This window comes from Dermacentor andersoni, chromosome 1 (assembly GCF_023375885.2).
Source record: "Dermacentor andersoni chromosome 1, qqDerAnde1_hic_scaffold, whole genome shotgun sequence".
NCBI lineage: Eukaryota > Metazoa > Arthropoda > Arachnida > Ixodida > Ixodidae > Dermacentor > Dermacentor andersoni.
Genome location: NC_092814.1, coordinates 329831305 through 329851835, shown reverse-complemented (window position 1 = coordinate 329851835; position 20531 = coordinate 329831305). Strand labels below are relative to the sequence as shown.

The 20531-nt window shown below is 45.1% G+C and overlaps 1 protein-coding gene across 1 annotated transcript in view; it reads left to right on the top strand.

The window, feature by feature from the left end:
* The window catches only part of LOC126516922 (von Willebrand factor-like), a 142611-nt gene that overhangs the window by 38562 nt on the left and 83518 nt on the right, over window positions 1–20531 (top strand). The window lies entirely within an intron of this gene.

The following is a 20531-nucleotide window of genomic DNA, read 5'->3' as shown; positions in this document are numbered from 1 at the left end:
GATCGTAGGCCCACGGCAGGCGCACTTGCCGTAGAATTTTTCAGCTTTCTGCTCAGCCTCGCACGCCTCTCACGGTTAGCCTGTTTTGTGGAAATAAATATTATTACATTATTAATGTTATTAGATATTATAGTTTTTTTACTGTAATATATAGCAATCATCCAGATTTCTTAAGCTAGTCATGCATTTAACCTGTATTAGATCAACATTGTTACGACATGCTTATGGGAGTCATTTCAAACTAGATTGCTTAGCCAGAGAAAGTACAAATGCAAGCCTCAATGTTTATTCCAATTTGGTATTCCTAAACAGATTATATTGGCAGAATTTTATGCCTGCTTGCATTTCCTGCAATTCAGTGTTCAGAGCTGGAAAAACTGATTCCTTTTCTAGCTGTCGAAAGGCTGCTTCAATGTCGATAGCAAGCTATAATTATTCATTTCGAAAGTGTGAAGCAATGACTATATGTCTAAGCTTATCAATGCGTTTTTGTTCCACGCACAAAATGAATGCATGACGTGCTTATGTACTTATTTATTTATATACCTCGCAGGCTGCAAGGTTGGAGTATTATGCAAGGGGAATAAAAAAGTTGTTACAAAAGGAAGAAGGGCACAACATTAAGAAAAAAACCAGCAAAAAAAGCAGTACCAATACATTGCACCAACTAGACCAATGTGTTTTACTGGCACAACATTATACAATACTTAACAAACAATAACAGAAAAAGTTACTGCCCATGCACCCTGTAGAGACGGTGAACCAGCAAAGCTGAAATGTGCAGCCCCGGTGTTTATCACTGGGTTAATTCCAATGGTTTATTCAAGTCTTTCTATATTATTGGTTATGTCTGCGTTTCTTAATGAGGTTATGCACATGTTTGGCTTGGGTTTATCACATTCTTTATTTGGAATGCCACACATTGCACTTTGCAAGATCACCATCATAGAAAGTGCAATGGAGTGGTTCATTGTGTTAATCCAGCGTGTTTTGTAATGCGTTAATCATAATGTTTATGACTCAGTTATGCACTGTAGTTACGAAGTGACACACTGGGGCTGCACATTTCATTTAATTAAATACAGGGACACATTTTCGAACCTATTGGGAAGTCGGAGAGACTGCTGTACGCGCGCTCTGCTGCTAGAGAAAAACCACGTCACTATCTGTCTAGCCAATGGCCCACCACACCTTTGCTGTGATAATAATGACATCATGATCTTGTCTTGACCCCATCCCCCTCTGTGTCCCTTCCCTGCAATAATATGCAGATATAATGTATGTTTGAAATGCATAAGCATTTCTATGTCTACCCAACAAGAAATGTCTCCGTCCATCATGCAAGGCGAATGCAATGGCTCATACCCCTACACTAGGGTTTTTGGGATCGGACCATGAGTGTATCGCCTAGGCATATACAGCTTCACTGTAAAAAGAATGAATGCCTTTCTGCTAGAGACCAAGAAAATCATGAGGTGTATTAACAAATGAAAGTTGATTGAACATGCCGAGTAAATGCTGTTCGACAAGCAATAAATCGAAATTACACAAGAAGCAGAAGCAAGATCTGATGTGTGTCCATACAGATCCTAACAGGAAATGCATCCATCTCTGAAAGTGTAACAGCGGCCATGCTGACACAAGATTCTCCCAGTGTATTTGCATCTACAGCATCCATAATTTCTCTAGGCAGCCGATCTCCACAGAATGCTAGCTTCTTCCTCTACAATGCACTCTCCACATCTGAGCGTGCATTGTAGAGGAAGAAGCTAGCATTCTGTGCAGATCGGCTGCCTAGAGAAATTACGGAAGCTGTAAATCTAAAAATGTTGGGTTAATCTTGTCAGCACGGCCTCCGTTAGAAATGGACGCATTTCCTGTCAGGAAACGCACATGAATTTTTGCTTCTCCTTTTTGTGTATGTTCAGTCTATTGTCAGCGAGCATTTACTCGGTGTGTACATTAAACTTTTGGTTGTTAGATCATCTCGGTTTTCTTGTTTGTCCTATGTGTTCTCTGGTGCCATTTGCAGCCAGGCTATTCATTTTTTTTTTTTTTTAGACTGCGACAAGTCACTTTAATGGCCCTCATGATACCTTATAAAATCTTTTATTTGGCCAATGTAGCAAGAATGTACAGTATGAAGCAGTAAGAACAGGGTATGCTAACTTCTAATTAAAAGGTTTATCGTGAAAATGCAGTGATCTATAAAGGTTACCACAAAGTAGTACAGCAATAAAACCTGATAAAGACTAGTGCTTGATGAAACCAAACATAATAGTGGGAAAAGGAGAAAATACATATAGATATGCAAGTCCAGGGAAAAAAAACATTGCGATCACCAAGTGTGCATGTGTCTACCTTCCAGGAAGCTCATTTTTTTCCCTATGGCATGGAACTGAAAGAATGTGCTTGCATAAGCAAGCTGTCAGTCGGTCTATTGGAATAACAACAGTGTTTCTTGAAAGGTGCTGGCATGCACGATTGGCAATTGTAATGATTTTTTCCTGCACTTGGAATTTTTTTGTATTTTCTTTATGTAGCATTTTTAGTTAAGTTTGGCTGCATCAAGCACCAATTTTTATCTATCCTTCAAAGATGTCTTTCTTTTTCTGGGGAAAACTCGGGGAAGGCGGGAGATGGAAATTCAAGACGATGAGCAACACAAGAACAAGGTGAAAGTAGGAGCCAACGTTTCCACAAGTGGACCTTGAAGAAGACAAGTCCACTTGTCGAAACGTTGGCTCCTGCTTTCACCTTGTTCTCGTTTTGCTCATCGTCCTTTTTTTTTCTGGTAATTTATATAACTCGCCACATTTTTACAAATGAACCTCAGTTGAAAGTTAGTCCTCATCCATATCTAGTGTCATCCTGTTGATACTGCTTCATGCTATGCACTCTTGCAACATTTGTGTGTGTGTGTGTGTGCGTGTGCGTGCGCGCGCGCACACGCGTGGATTTGGATGTGAGATCGGGCCCTTGGGCAGAGGTATCATTCTTCTCCTGTGCAGCCTTATGAATTCATTAACTATAGTGCAACAGAAATGCGATGGACAGGAACAAAGTGAACACACAGAGCGCTTCGTTCTTGTCTGTTGTGTATCTGTTGCACTTTAGTTAATAATGAATACACACAAACTCGCTTAGTTTTCAGTTAATATGTCGGGCTTATAAGCCCGCTTGTGTCCTGGACTATCTGCATGGCTATGTATCCTGTAATTTAATTTCTGGCCATGTGCTTGCAAGTCGCGTGTCAATCTCCTGATTTTCCTGACAATCTTGTGTGATGTGCAGGCCCAGACAGCTTATGGTGAATCTATACAGGGTGTTGTGCAGGGTGTAATCTGCCTTACAAGTGCTGCTTTGATTGCTTTCAGTTCAGCTTTTGTAGGTGTAGGATGACCTTGAATGGTACTCACTTATATGGGGTTTAAGTTTATGTAGTGTCATACTACTGTTACACTGCTATTGCCAGATCAGTGTACTATATGTGCCTTATGTTTGCTTGCATCTTCATGATTAGCAACCTCCTCTGTGTGTTTGGCAGTTGCATACAGTCTCCTGGCCTAATTGTTTGCCCCCATATTCCACGGTATGGGCCTGTTATGTTTCAAGTTCAGGTACTCCCAAGGTTGTGTTTCTGAAGGGAGGGGTAGTCGTCTTTGCATCTCATATGCTAGCTGGCATAGTATCTTGGGACGAGGTTCTGAGCTCTTGAGACAAAGAATTTGTGCTGCAGGCTGCAACTCTACTCTGTCTAGGTGCTTGTTCGTTAGCTCTTTCTCATAGAGGTCTTCAAGCATGGTACAGTTGGAAAGACCTGTTATTACTACCCGATGCCTGTATTCGATGAGTTGTCTTTTTTGTGTGCTGCTGGTAATTCATACCGTACCACACCTTGGACACAAGCACAGCATCTGCGATTTTCTGTAGTATCCACTCATCCACCCCCGTTATTTCGACATTATTCTTTTCACCAGGTGTGGAAGTTGCGCCCAGGCATTGCATAATTGTTTCACCCACGTGCTGGCTCTGCCGTCATGGGCTTACACTAGCTGAGGATTTGTGGATGTTGACTTGCGGGCATATTTGTCCAGCTATGTGGATCATAATGTGCAATCTGGGGTAGTTCTCAATTCTAGTGTTTCTTTTTTTTCCAACGTCGATATGAGATGACTTATCAGAAAGCGAGAGGCCAGACTGGCCAAGAAAGTCTGCAGTGTTGTTGAGGGCTTGTTGCATCATTCTTGATTTCTGTATAAGATAGCTTTCCCATAGACTGTAATACACCATAGGCTGTAGTGTTTCTTGTAGTATGCCTGTGTAGTTGGTGTGTGTGGGCCTAATGTACCTCCAACTCTCACCTGGAATTTTCTGTCTTTCAGAAAGTTACTGTTTAAGTGCTCTACCAGAAATGTTTTTGCTCATCGTTCCTCTTATTAGAGCAGCATGAGCTACTGCTGTTAAAAGCCTCTTCACTCTCTTCATTCTTTCATAAGCGGTATTACACAATGTCCTGCAATAAAGTTTCTGCTGCTTATGGCCCACTCATATCTGCCAGAAGGGACAACTCTTGAAAAAGGTTTTTTTTTGTGCTATGTGTGCGACGTAGTATGAGCATTCATGCCTTGACATTTATACATCTGTAGAACCAGCTTCCTGACAGAGTACTTGCTATACCTGATCGTGCTTATTTGTGCAGTGCTGTTGAACAATACATATTGATGCAATGAATATTTACACTCAAATTATCACGAAAGATGGTTGTTTTACAATTCTGCCCTTTGCTTTCTATTGGTGTTAGATTTTGCATAAGCATGCCCTCCTATGCAATAGTATTTTGAAGTGTAAGGGTTCAATAAAAGGTGAACTAAACCTAAGTGCAAGAGCTTTTTTTCTCACCTACGACTCCCATCGAAATGTGACTTCCATGGCTGGCAAATCAACCCCTCGCCTTGTGTTAGCAGCAGATTGCTATAGCCACAGTGGCAGGTGAACAAATTGAAGAACAGTATTTCTGTCTATAATTTTTTTTCTTCCCTATATGTAAGTAAAGTTTGGAATAAGTTTGTCATTGCAAAAAAAGCCCAGTTTGTGGTCTTTTATTGAATAAACAACATATTGTGTATAGTTGAAATGCAGAAATTTGTTCTAAAATCCTCGGGTGATATATGTTCTTGCAAGTAGCATGGTATTTCATTACTTATAAAGAAAGTAATCGCAGCGGATATCGTTATATCGGTTTACACACTAACATATGTGATCACAAACTTATTAGAAACTTACTAGAAACATGTAAGGCATGAATGTTTCTGCACACTTGATCAGCTGTGAACATGCAAGAACTGCTTGTACTGGCTGACTTCACTGTACAGTTTTGATTTACTTTTCTTCAGCGTGTCGTTTTATACTGGTTTATCCCCACAAGAACAGGCCGTTTGCCTGCTTTTCGCATTGTTGCACGAGTTCTACATAATTGTGCAGGAGGGTACGTCGTCACTTTGCCACTATAGCAAGCAATTTAATTAATCTACTAGCTGTACAGTTAATTACCTTGCAGAGCAAGTGTTCATACAGATGCAGTAAGGATACAAAGTCCGCAACATAGTTTATGTTTATTGGTTTCTGTGCAAGAAAAAAAAAATTCTCCAGAGAAGAGGTGCAACTTAACGTGCATGTAATATTTTATTCAAGCCACGGATTTAATGCTATCGTAGCAAATTCATTACGATAGCCTACACTTTTGCTCTGTCAAATTTAATAAGAGGCAAGATAAGCTTTCAAGATGCATCGGGAAATTCATGCTTGAAAACCGACAACAATATGCAACTGAACGGTACCGCGTTCAGCGCAACGTTGAAACTTCGGGTACTTTGCTGTCTGGTCAGTTGCCCTTGCCGAGGTTGAAATAATTCAAGCTGCTCCGTAAGCGCGATTTTACAAAAGAAAATTGTGACGACCTCGTCGTCTGCTGGGGATCGAACACCTCCTAGCACTGACAACTCGCAAAGGCGCGCGAAGCAAACGTGAAAATGCACTTAATTTGCTGTGTAGCGTGTCAACAAACGCATAGCAATCGGAGAATGCCATCTGCGGTACAAGTTTTTTTTATTCTCCCTTCGCGTACGTACCGAATTCGACGATCCACGTCTCCGCGTATTGCACTTGTCGCACGAGACGCCATTTTCCAAAACAAACCGGCGAAATAGCTCCGTTGACAGCTCTCCGCGCAATTTCGACGGAAAATCGCAGCGATCGGTGCGACGGTGCGACTGTGCGACCAACCGGTTGGTCGCAGCCGAAAATCGGGGGGTCGGCACTGCGACTGCGATTTTCATCGCAAACGACGGAAATCGCACTTCCGGTGCGACGAAAATCGCATCATGTGAAACAGGCTTAAGACCATCTGCACATTGCCTTAAATAAATCAATATATATATATATATATATATATATATATATATATATATATATATATATATATATATATATTAAGTTACGATATACAGTAGAATCATCAGCGAATATTTTAATTATATGAATTTGAGATAACGTGACCCAAACTGGTTAGCTTGCTCGCAGCAAAACGGCACTTTTTGGGGTTAAGCTGTAGGCCGGCAGATGCGAGACAGGTCAGAATTTCATGCAGGCGAGCGAGGGGTGTCGGAAAATCGGTTGAGAAGACGACGATGTCGTTGAGGTAACATAAACAGGTCTTCAATTTGTGGCCGCGAAGGATGGTGTCGATCATACGCTCAAAAGTAGCAGGCGCGTTACACAGCCCGAAGGGCATGGCGTCAAACTCGTAGAGGCCATCGGGTGTAACGAATGAAGTTTTCGGACGGTCAAGTTCGGCCATAGGAACTTGCCAGTAGCAAGAGCGCAGATCCAAGGAACTGAAATATTCTGCGCCTTGTAACCACTCGAGAGCGTCATCGATCCGGGGCAGTGGATAAACGTCTTTTCTGGTTATCTTGTTTAGGTATCTGTAGTCGACACATAAGCGAATGGAGGCATGTTTTTTTCTTACCAGTCACTTTCTTACCAATCATTTTCTTACCAGACTAGCGTTCATCTCTGAGTTGGTCACAGGCGGTCATACAGGCTGGTGCGTTTAAAAAAACGCAGCAGCGCCTTTGTAGCCTTGTACATAAGACGCAGGAGGCACGGACCCAATATCTTCTCCTCTGTAAAGCGCCTGTCATCTAGATGCCCCCAAAGTTGTCCGAAGGGCACTCGTATCATTTTCGTATGTGGGGCAGTCAACACCAGCTTCCCGCGCGAACGTCACTGAAGGGGCCGCTCTCATTGGTCCTCGCCGTTTGCGGCTCGCGTCTTTCATATGCTGCTCTGCATTCTCTCTTTCATCTTTCGCTGAGCTCGTACACTCGGTTATGCCGCCGCCGCCGCCAGCGGCGCCGACGCAAGTCGCAGGATTGGGAGCCCAAGAGTTGCGCTCTAAAACAAGGCGCACTCTATCCTCGGCCTTCATTGTCTGAATCAACTGCCCGAGCCTTTGCGGTACATCGAGTACTGTTTCTGAATTGTCTCGCGCAATGCTCAAACTTTCTTTTTCCTTTCTAATTTCAAATTTTGATTTTAATTTTAAGCCATAGGAAGAAATAGGGTCGACTTCTCTAAAATTATAAAATTTCACTATAATCGGTCGCTTATTTCAAGTAACGAAACCACCCAGTCTGTGTGCTCTCGCAATGTACGTGACACCCAAGTAGAGTTGATTCTTTGCAAAACTTTGCAACGATGCCATCGGACATTTCAAAATTTCGGATTGGTCATTGTCGGCAATGCCATAGAACAAGATGTCGGATCTTCATGATCGATGTGCCAAATCGTCGATGTTGTCTTGCGTTACGGATATCTTTCCCAGGTGAGTGGAATCTGCCTGCGCATTGACTGAATCAACTTTTGACTGCAAAATATCAACTCGACTCAGAATTTTGGTAAAGTTTACACCTTTGGGTAGGCAAAAAAAATGCGTAGCTAGCGACAAAAGTTTCGCGCCAATTTGAAATACTGCGTCTGTTAAAGATTCATACAGTTCCTAAGTGCTGTTGTCGCAGTTTGAAGAGGATCGTCTCGACGACATAGCCTTAACTTTAGCTTCGAGATCTGATCCTCATTTAGCTGGGCTGCTCGCCATTTTGTGCTTCAATATGGAGACGAAACACCATATTCCCAGCTTCTGAAAGGTTACCGTTGGGAGCGTCAATCCTTTACACCAGAGCGAACATAAATTTTAGTTTTAGATTTTGAGTTTAGGTCATGTGACCTGGATAGGCCTATACATCTCCGCCTGACAATAAAGGACGTCACAAGTACACAGCGATCGCATGAACACATTTCTGAGAATTACAACTTGTCCAGTCAGTTGTCCACTGAGCAGTTGCTATGTATCTGGGCAGTGTAAAAAAAAACTTGTCTCTTTATCTACCCCTCTTTCATTCCCAAGTGTAAAATAACAAACCGAATTTCAGGTTCTTGTTAAACCCCACCTCGCCTTTCTCTTTTCTTCCGTCTCTCTCTCCGGTAAGTAGTAGCAACAAATCAATGGTGAACGTACTGGTAAAAGGTGGCCTCCTTCGGCGAGAACTTCTACCAGCGCGTAGGCACATGAGGCGTCACATGATGCGAATGCGTGCGAGATTTAATTTTCCTCGCAGAACACCTTTGGTGGCCGCTGGTTGTTGTGGACGTAGAATTTAATACAATCATTACTGGAGGTAACTCCGGCGATAGTGTCTACGGGTGCTGCAATGGCGGTCGTTTAGCCTGCATGGGAATTAGGGGAAGCACATGGACATGCCTAAACTTCGTCCTTCTGGCTTCGAGCGGCTTGGAGACTTTGTAAACCTGTCATTTTCGACAAATTACTGCGTAATGAGTAATTAAATAAAGATTATTACAATTTTCCGACGACAGGATTCGAACACAGGGCCTCTAGCACAGACGCCCGATAGTGAATCTATTACGTCACGGACGAGTGCACCGACCAGCGACATATAACGCCATTAAGAATTTATGACGGGCAGGCCACTGCCTACAGACGCATAGCACGTTTCGATTTGGCCCCCTCGACAAGCTGAACCGCTGCAATTAGCTGCGATTGTGCACGTTCGCAGCGTCTTCTGCACTTAAAAAAGTATAGAATGGTCTGAAATTTACGATAATGAAGGCACAGAAAGCGTAATAAACGAATCCACAAGAACGTCTCAATCCACAAGCACGAAGATCAGACAAACCAATGTACTTACCATCTTTCCCATGGTTGGTCGTCGACTGCTGCGCTAGGGTTACCTCTAGTATAGTGTAGGAAACCCTGTGGTTGTGGATGACCTTTATTATTTTCACGTGCCGTCGCGCCCTCGAAGGTAGTTATGGACATCGCGAAAAATGTGGTGTCTCACGTTCACGCAGAGAGACAAGAGGGGAAAGTCTTGTCTGGCGGTCAGGATGTGTTATGCAGCGCAAGAACAAACAAAGAAAAAGAAACATGAAGCACATTTCTAAAAGACAAGCCGTTGCCTAAAGCACGTGTGCGTGCCCAGATCAGCGCCGGATAAGGTTGGAGCTGACTGCAGCGATGCACAAAGTGCTTCGCAGCATCTCGTCGAAGCAGAGAAGATGCGACTGCAGTGAATGAATATGTGGAACACTCACTCGGCTAAAGGTTATCATACTGTTGGCAGACGTCCTTGCACTTGCGTACTCGCGTGTGGCAAGATGAATTCTTTTTCGGGGTTTTTCAGTATTTCTTAGTATGCCGTTATACACAATTTTTTTAACTTCTTGAAGCCTTACAGAGCCTTTGAGACTAGTTTTTCAGTCATTGTCGCGATCAGTGTCTATAAATTTTGCTTCACAAAGTTGTACAGAATTGCTGGCATAGACGGACTAAAGCGCGCAAAAACGACGGCAAAGAGCGCACATGGCGCCCCGTACCGTTCATGAGTGTTCGTTACCGTCGTTTTTTTGTCGCACTTTGATCGCTGTTTGTCACCTTGCAGCTCCCCCCAGAATGGAAGCTATTGTCAGGATAGCCATCACTGGGAGCAGTGATCATGATAGCAATAATGTCGGCGCTGCTTTCGGCGCCGTTCCATTTCCTGGAGGTTGCCATCTCGCACGCTAAGAAATGAAGCACGATGCTTCCTTTCCATATTAAACCGGCTGACATTGGCTTTTGCAGAGAAATAAGGAAAATATTGAAAAAAATCCCACATCTTCGGTGAAGCTCTACCCGGTCCGCTGCTGGCCCAGGCCTTTGCACAAGGAGAAGAGTTGACTATGGTTTGTACCCAGTTAGCCAATATAGCGGTGTGCTGGCATTCATATTAATGCAGCTGGTGATATCAGACTGTCAGATGGTTAGAAGGAGTACGTTTGAATTGGGATCACGTAGAAGAAGTGCTTTTGTTGCGTAATTACTTCTTTTACGGCCAACACGTCTGCTGGCGCCTTGAAAGGAACTGTGGGTCGAGGGTTTAGGTTATAGCTGTGAGGCAGTGCAGTAGGTGGCTTGCGGAAGCTCCGTCAAGGTCTGCATGTGGAAATTATGAGACGTGCGGGACTCATCAGAAAGGGTTCAGGCACTCTCATTTAACAGCTACGCTCGCTGTCGGCGAGCGTAGGGATCTACGTGATGTTAGGCCAGAGCTTCCGGTGTATTTACTGAGAAACCACTGGACTGTGGAATCTGTCGTCTACAGAAAATTGAAAGCGTTGGTCACGCGGTCATAGTGTCTGTGCATGAGTTTCAGCTAACGTTGACTCATAATGCATGGATGCAGCTTGCTCTTTTTTTTCTGCACTCCGCAATATGGTGGCCGCGACTATGCATAACTTTAAGCAGTGATTATCAGAAAGCTATTAAATCCTAAAGAACACGAAAAGCACTCAGTTAAGTTTTTTTTACTTGAGCAATGTTTCTGAGTATTTTGAAAATGGTGTAGCCAAGGTATTTTCTACCTAAATCTCCTGACATCAATTCGCCCATAACATAACATAGCACAACAGAAGTATAAAGAAACGATAGCGTATTTGCTCTGGAAGGAGCTGCATGAAACGCCTGCCCTATGAGCCTGCCTCTGATTTAAAATGGGCAACTCGTCGTTGCGGCTATACAACATGGCTTGTACTCTGTACTTTGGATCGCCAGAGTTATTTTGCCTTCTCTTCCTTTTGACCACCGCTTCTGGTGCTACGAACAGACATTTATGGAAACTAAAAACAACCCGCCTGCGTGTTGTTTCAAGACGCGCCAGCCTTATCTCGATAAACGCGGTTGTCCCAAAACGCGGCCGCTCCCTTCAGGCACCCGACGCCTCCGTACAAGGAGGCGTGTTTCACTATCGTTTTTGTGTTATTGCGAAAGCAATACTGCTCGCACTTTCGGCCAATCGGTGGTCGTGGCGCCTCCTTACACAGCTGCGCGTCACGTGACCGTGTGACGTCACGCCAGACCGAGAGACGGGGCCCCGGCTCGCGGCATCGATGGTGGAGGCGAAGCCTTGCGCGCCGCTGCTGCGGCGCTACCGAGAGAGGGCGCTCGCTGGTGTGACGTCGCGCTAGGAGGATAAATGGGGCTACAGCTCGGCTCCTCGCAGTGGTCGGCGCGCTGCCTTGTGCTATGTCGGATGATGTATAGCCGTATGTTTAACAAAGGGCAACCATGGGCGCTATAACGTAAAACTATTCAAATATGTTTCTATTCCAATCTCCTGACGTCAAATTTGCGTAACCACCAACGCAAGCACCGGGTGGTCACCCGCAGGGTTGTCGGAACAGACCAATCAAACGCTTTCCTCGTTCATAGGAGGTCACTTTTGTTTGCTTGAAAAACGAATAACATTGCCTACACTGAGTGGCTTGTCGTATCTAATTGGCTGACAAGAGGCGAGGAGAACGCTCAAGTGGAGAGGGATTCGATGGGTGCGAGCCACTGCACTGAAAGTCGATAGCCGGACGAAGAGGGTGGTGCCGGCGTCTACGATTGGTCGGCTTTCCCTTATCTTAGCTTGCGGTGGCTGATCGAAAATCGCGGCGGCATGCAACGAAAGCTCAAGAATGACGCTAAAACGGACCGTCAGCAAAGAGTTGGCAGAATGAGGGGGTAAACATGCCGAAAGTGCTCTAAAACGTTACAGGGCCATGCAAAAAGTTTTATTATACGCAAATACACCCATGCTCTCCGGCAGGTGCGAGTAGCCAGCGTCTGAGTGATCGGCGCAGCCATCTTCTTTTCCTTTCGGAACGGGGCAGCCTGTGGCTATTCCGAAGCAAATTCAGTTTTGTTCGGCATATTAATGCATCTTTATTTCGCACACGTCACTTTGACGCGGTGAGTTCTTGCGGTTTTGTGACGTCGCGTGACACGTAGGTGAAGTGGGTGCAGCCCGAAAGCGTTTTACCAATAGCCGAGGGCTAATGGCGAAAAGGGGTCGAATCAGAAATAACTGTTTTTCTTTTTTCTGTCAAATCATGCATAATCAGTGTGTACACATCATACCAGATGGGGAGGTATCGCGGTCTTGGTGACGTCGCGTGACAGACAGGTGAAGTGGGGGTATGGTATGGTATGGTATGGTATGATGAACTTTATTTAATGTCCTGAAGATCAACCCTTAGGTTGACGCAGGCGGCTCCCACGTCGGGACCGTAAGGTTTAACCTTACCGCCGTATCATGGGCCTTCTGGACGGCCTGTACTTGATTGGAAAGAACTCCACTGTGTAGGACTCGCCGCCACCAGTCTCTCTCCTTGACACAGTCTGTGAAAGTCACAGGACACTGCCAAAGCATGTGATCCAGAGTAATGATGCCATTACACTTCTCGCAATTGATTGGTATCTCTCTTTCAGGATATATCTTGTTAATAAAGTTTGGACTTGGATAAGTTCTTGTTTGCAACAATCTCAGAGTCACCGCTTGAGCTCTATTGAGCTTAGCGTGTGGCACTGGGAATTCCCTTCTGTTCATGTAGTAATGCCTCGTGATTTTATTATATGTAAGTAATTGGTCCCTGTTCTCCTCCTGTATATTATTAAGGTCCTGGTCGCGTAGTGCACGGATAGTAAGTCCTCGTGCAGCTGCGTTAGCCATCTCGTTTAAATTCTTTCGAGATGGATCGACAGAACCCATGTGCGCAGGAAACCAGCGGATTTCGATCTCTTGGCTGTCCAACTCACCGATCAGCTGGGCAGCCCTTTTGGTTACAAAGCCATTGGTAAAGTGTCTAATAGCTATGTTAGAGTCACTGTAAATCTTCGTCCACTTATTATTCCTTAAAGCCAATGCTATCGCTACTTGTTCCGCGACTGTCGTGTCTTTAGTCATGATTGTAATAGCATCCCGAGTGAGACCATCTGCATCTACTACTACTGCCGTAAAGGCTTTCTTTCCTCTGACCCACGCAGCATCTACAAATGCCGCATGTTCTCTGTCGTGTTCTATCTCTTGCAGGAGAGCTTTGGCCCTTGCCTTTCGTCTTTCCAGGTTGTGCACCGGGTGCATATTTCTGGGGAAAGGAGTCGTCTTGATTATATCTCTTATGCTATCTTTTAGTTCTACTGTGCCTTCACCTGACATTTTGGATTCGGTTGGACACCATCCTACCTCTTCTAGTATTGCTCTACCTGGCCTTGTTCCAGAGAGCCTCTCTCTGTGGGCAATTTGCTGAGCTTCTATTATCTCGTCTATTGTGTTGTGGAGCCCCAGTTTCATTAATTTGTTATCCGGGGTGTTAATCGCTAATTCCACTGTTGTTTTGACTAGCCTTTTAATTAATCTGTTCAACTTGTTTAGCTCTGTCTGTGTCCAACTGAGCATCCCAGCTACATATGAGAAGTGGCACAAGGCGAAAGCGTGGACCAATCTCATGGCGCTCTCCTCTCCCAGCCCTCTGTGTCTGTTACTGATTCTCCTTAGAAGTCTTATTACCTCCACAGTCTTGCTAGTGATGTGTCGTATTGTTCTTCCATTTGCCCCGTTTGCCTCCAGGAATAACCCTAAGACTCTTATGGATTCTACTTGCTTAATAGATTCGCCTGCCTTCGTGGTTAGTACTAACCTGGGTTCTTCCTCGGGAACGTATCCCCTCGGTTTTCTACCCCTTCTTCTGTTCTTGAGTACAAGAAGTTCAGACTTATTAGCAGAGCATTTGAGTCCCATGTCTTCTAAAATAGACTCTACCTCATAAATGCTCTTCTGAAGTCTGCTTTCCGCATGTCCCATACTTCCTTCAGCAGTCCATATAGTCACATCGTCTGCATAAATGGTAAAGTGAATGCCCTCTATCCCTTTTTGGTCCCTTTGCCACTTTTGACATGGCCAGGTTGAAAAGCATAGGTGACAAGACCGACCCTTGTGGTGTCCCGCTGTCACCGAGATCAATCTTCTTTGATTTAATATCCCCGAATCTAAGGTGAGCTGAACGATTGCCAAGAAAGGCTTTGACCACTTCATAGAGTTTTCTCCCCAATCCCAGTTCGGAAATCACTTCAAGTATTGCTCTATGCTTAATTCTGTCAAAAGCTTTTTCGACATCCAACCCCAAGAGAGCTCGAGTGTTTTTTGGTTTAGCCAATAGCAGTTGATGTTTGATTAACAACATGGCATCTTGTGTGGACAAGCCTGATCTGAAACCAATCGGATTGTACGGTATGATGTCATTGTCCTCCACATATTTCGTTAACCTGTTCAATATGACATGCTCCATTGTCTTCCCTAGACATGATGTTAACGAAATTGGCCTCAGGTTATCCAAGTTGAGTTGCTTGCCCGGCTTTGGTATTAAGATAGTACTGGCCGTCCTCCATTCTTCTGGATATACCCCATCTTTCCATAGCTCATTAATGTATGTGGTCACATATTTTATTGATTCGTCGTCCAAATTCTTAAGCAATCTGTTAGAGATGCCATCCGGGCCAGCTGCTGACCTACTATTCAGATCATATAGTGCCGTGCGTACCTCACTTTCGGTGAATTCCTGATCCATATATTTGCACTCTAACCCTAAGTAATCGGGATAACTCACATTCTTATCTTCTTTCCTGAGAGGCAAGTATTTAGCAGCCAGTCGCTCCATTATGCTCTCTGCGCTTGCAGTCTGACTTTCCTGGTGTACCAGTTTCGCCACTGCCGTACGTCTATTCGATTTAGTGCCTTTTTCGTTGAGCAGATGCCTGAGCAGACTCCAATTGCCTCCACGTTTTATCCTTCCGTCTACACATTTACACACCTCATCCCATTTTTGTTTCTGCAAATATCGTGCGTGTTCCTCTATATTCTTATTGAGCTGAGCAATTCGCTTCCTAAGTCTCCTGTTTAAGCGTTGTGATTTCCATCTTTGTAAAATCGATTGCTTGGCTTCGATCAAATGCGCCAATCTACTATCAATTTGTTCGACCTCTTCCTCTGTCTCTATAGCCTTAGTTGCTGCATTCAAGTCGTCCCTAAGCTGAGCCACCCACTCTTGTAGTCTGATGCGCCCCTTTCTATCTGTGTCTGCTCTGTCTTTTCTGATTTTTCTAAAGTGATCCCAGTCTATGTAAGTGAAATGCTTTACATCCCCCCCCCCCCCCCCGTCGTTTCTACCATTATGTGTAGTATATAATGGTCGCTTCCTAGGTCCGTGCCAGAGTTGATCCAGTCTGCCCTGGGTAAGTTATAAGTGAAGGATAAGTCCGGGGTAGTGTCCCTACACGTGGAACTGCCACACCTGGTAGGAAAGGCTGGGTCCGTGATAAGAGAAAGGCCTAAATCTGTGGCGAGATGCCAGATTCCATCCCCTTTCTTACTACTCCAGCGGTAACCCCAAGATTGGTGTGGGGCGTTGAAATCCCCTCCTATTATGAGTGGCGCAGTTTTGGCTACCCTCATGGCCTTATTAAAAATGGCTCTGAAGCTCTGTCTCATCTCTCTGGGACTGCTATATATGTTGAGGCAGAACAAGCCTTGCGCTTTACCTCTGTGCCGTTTTAGGGCCATTTCTATAAATATGTATTCAATTTTACTCGCCCCTAATTTTAGATCGTGCTCTATGTAAGGAATTTTCTTGTCAATTAGGGTGGCAATTCCTCTGCCTGGTTCTTTGCCTTTGCAGACCGAGTTGAAGCCGGACAGCCCGATCTCCTCCGCTAGAGTTTCCTGCAACATTATTAATTTCGGCCTATTTTCAACCGTTTTGATTATCTGTGCTAGTGACGCTCTTTTTTGCTGAAATCCTCTGCAGTTCCACTGCCACACACTTAAGTCTATTTCTGTTATCCATTATTATTGTCGTTGCCCCCTGACTTGCTACCCCCTGTCACTGTTCGCTTGACTGTACCACCTGCCGCTCCTGGGGGTGTTCTAGCGCTTTCGGCTTCCAAGGGCATATATTCTTAATCTTCTCCTTGGGCCTCTAGCTTTTTCAACCTTTTCTCGGCTATTAACTTCCACTTCCATGTTTTATCCACCTTAAGGTTAACGCTGTCTACCGTGTCCTTTAGATCCCTAATCGCATTCCTAATCTCCTCCAGAACCGAGCACATCGATTCTGCCTCCGGAACTACAGCTCTCTTTTTGGGCGCCGGTGTGTCTTCTTCCTGGCTGTTACTTATACACACCGGCTTAGCTATTGCCACACTGCCGCTTTCTGTTCTCAACCCTTTTTTCATTTCCTGAATCTGCTGCTTAAGTTCTTCATTTGCTTTCTTTAGTGATATAACCTCTCTGATCAGCTGTTCTACTCTGGCATCATTACTTTGTTCCTGCGAGGCTAGCGCACCTGTGACTTTCACAGTACCTTTGACTTTCTCGGCCCAGGTCGCTCCTGGTTCCTTTTTCTTGTTTGTCTTCAGCTCCTGCTCCTCGAAGCGCACCTGCGCCTCCCGAGACCTGGAACGGTTTCTTCCCCTCGATGTTGAGCGCTGTCTTGATCTTGATGTGCTTCTCGAGCGTGAGCGCCTTCCGGCGCCTGGAGGGGTTTCCTTTGTCGGTTGGACCGATTCCATCTCGGTCTCCACTTTGGAGCGTCGTCTTCTTCTTACTCTTACTACATATGGTATTTGGTACCGCTGCTTGCACACCCTGTCACCTGTGGGGTGATCTTCACCGCAGAACTTGCATTTGGGAGAGCAGATATGAGCCTCCCCTGGGTCTTGCATACCACATCCTCTGCACTGCACAACATCAGGTGTTGGACAAATGTCTGATCTGTGTCCGATTCTTCCACATGCGTAACACACGTCAAATTGCTTCCTGTACAGATAGCACCTCACGAGGGTTGACCCATATTTGATGAAGTTGGGCACCCTGAATCCGTCGAAAAGGACAATAACCGATCCCGTAGCTTTGATACGTTGTGCTGCCAACGCCGTTGGGTTGTATTCATGCACAATCTTTTTCGTGATCACACTCTGACTGTCATTGAGGTTCACTCTTCTAATAACCCCCTTGCACGTAGAGTGGGGGGCTGTTTCATAAGCGCTCACTTCATATTCTGCCTCCATGATTGTAATGGACTTGATTCTCACATACCTTTCAGCATGAGAGGAGTCCGGTGTACTAACCACCACAATATTCTGTGTGAAGTTGGGGCAGACGATGTCTTCCCTCGCTTGGTCTGCTGTAAGTCCGGCTGCCTCGACGATCGCTTCTCCAATAGCTGTGCTGACCTTCTTCAGGTTGAGGCCTCCGCGAGGCCTAACGATGATTTTCCTGTGCTCCTCCGGCAGTTGCGGCATTCTTGACGCCTTCACAATCCGGCGCTTGAGCTTGTCGGCCCCGGCAGCACCTTTGTTGGCGATCTGCTTTCCTTGTGATTCTTGGATCGAATTGGCGGCTCCACCAGCTCCCCAGGTCTTTTTCGCAGATCGCGATCTTCGGTTGGTGACCACCTGCCAACCCATTCTTTCCTCGCCGTCTTCCGTCTCCGAGGAGAGTTCGTCATCCATGCGCATATCGGCCATGCCGGCTTGGCGGGCTCGCTAGACCTACGTGGCGTTAGGCCCAGCGTGGCGCCCACGCGCGATGCACAGAAAAGAGGCTGTAGAAGTCCAAAAAATGCTGGCCCACCTTGTCCAAAGGTATCCAGCGATTCGGGTTAACCTCACGAATCCGATGGTGAGCTTCAATGCGTGGTCCTGCGAAAAGTACCTGCAGAATCATTCAAAAAGACGGAGCCGATGCGGGGCACATCCGCTTTCTTCTGCTTCCTGAAGTGGGGGTGGTCGAAAAAAGTTTTTGACCAATCGTGGAGGGCTGATAGCAGAATTGGAATAGAAAAGTTTGGAATAGTTTTACGTTATAGCGCCCCATGTCCACACCATCAGCCGAACCAAGGCGCAGCCAAGGGTATTGCTTTCGCAATCTTCGAGGCTTAACCAAGCTAAGCCTTCAGCCAATTTTTTTTACGTCTAGACAGCATGCGTTGCCACACGTGTCTACGGGAGACTCGTTCTCGTCCCTAGAATTCTCTAGAGGACCAAGGAATACGACCAAATTGTAGGCAAGCGCCTATCGCTCATGATTGCTCTGGGACTATAGTCAGGGTGAAAGATCTGGCAGAAGCCGACAATAAAACATCGGCGTCTTCGCTGGTAAGTGAATATATAACAGACGCTGTGTCCAGTGCTGTGTCCATCCTTTTTTGACGGATGGCATTAGCCTGAAGAATCGATATTAAGTTGAGTGACAGGTGCCACCATAGAGACGGCCTTTGTGGCAGCTTTTATGTGCCGTGCCGCACTGACCTTGGCTTCCGATAGTGGGTGAAAAACCTCTTGATTGATTTTTTTTTCTGTTTAATTAACGGATCAGCGCATACCCGCGGAACGGTGATTTTCACGCGAAAGTCAATTTCTCCCGAATTGTGGCCGAGAGTAGCATTTAGAAATACAGGGTCTTACCCGATTCCTCCTGGCCGAGAAGCCTTCCAGAAAGGTTCAGAAGTTGTCGGTCGCTAGCAACGATGCAGAGCTAAAGTGCTAGTATACGGGAGAGGTTTTTTGCATTTGATCTCACACCCACTGTTCTCTGCGCATTCGCCGCTTTGCTATAGCGACGGAAGCCACGAGACGGTTCGTATCGCGGGCGCGCCGTCGGCCTAACCTAACCTAACTTGTCACCCTGTCGATGCACGCTAAAGATGTTAATAGAAAAAAAAACGCAAAGAGAAACTTTCCCAGCACCGGCAAATCGAACCCGCGCCACCTGGGTGAGAGCCGGGTATCGCAACTACTAAACCAAGAGAGAGACAACTTCTTGTGTTTCGAAGACCCCTCAAATAAGATGACAGCACTTTAGAATATAATGCGGCGAATGTGCAGAGAGCAGTGGGGGTGAGATCAAGTGCAAAAAAAACCTCTCCTCTATTAGACGCTCCCTATGTCCGCGCTGATGAAGAATTCGCATAAGTTGCTCACAAAAGAGGTCGCTGTTGCCAGAATTTCTTCGTCACGTCACCGTTAAGCTGCAAGACTCTTGTCCAGCTTTCGACGATTACTGGATAATTGTGATCGGGACAGAACTCCTTTTTTTTGCTTTGATGAAACATTGCTATGGAATTCGTAAGGGTTTCACTTTTAAAGTGTTGCTCTACATGTAAGATGCTGCGAATGGGGCATTGCATTCAGACGGGATGCAGATACACAAAAAAGTGAGCTTAACTTGCATAACTTCCCACCATACAAAAAGTCCTTTTCGGCATTTCCTAATTGTACATGCTGTTCTGACGGATGAGCAGGGGCGGTTTGCACGAACATTTACTAACGAAAGTAATAACGAAGTTAAGAACGCGTTCTTGTGCGAACTAGGCGCTGTCTATTTAACATTTAGGAACACGTTCATAAGTTCGTTATTATTTTCATTAATAAATGTTCCTGCAAGCGACCCCCCAGGTAGAAAGAAAATAGAAAGTAGAAAGAAAATAGAAAATTCGACAGTTTGTTTCCCTTTATCCAATAGGTTTTTTTAGAAAACACCTTTTAGAAATTTTTCTGTCTTGTTCCACCGGTCAATGAAGGCGGTGTTATTTTTAAAATATGCTATAGTTTCCGTCACTCACTGCAACAAGAACTCTTGTGGTGAACTATAAAACAGATCTCGGAAGTCAGCAGTAAATGACTTGTAATACGCTCAGGGTTACTAGAGCCAAGGAATCACACGATTTGTTCTCAGTTATTAACAAGGAAAAAATCCACAATTTTTAACGCACTCACATGCATCGGCTGTAACCTGAAACAACGTATGGCCAAACAATGCCGCTCAGATACAATTATTCCGGAAATTTACAACGGCCTTATGTGTCTTCGCCTTGGAAAAGATCTCAAGTTCAAGGCTCTCGGAAATCTTGACATAGGAGTGCAGGCGCTCGTGGTTAAGGTACATAAACATTGGCAATGCCTGCTTCTTTACAGAGGCAGTCATGCGGTTGACAGGCTTAAAATTTTTGCGAATTGCAGTCAAGGGCTTTTCAGAATGTGCTCCTTGAGGTACAAACTCAAATGAACCCTCCTTGTCTTCCACAAGCAG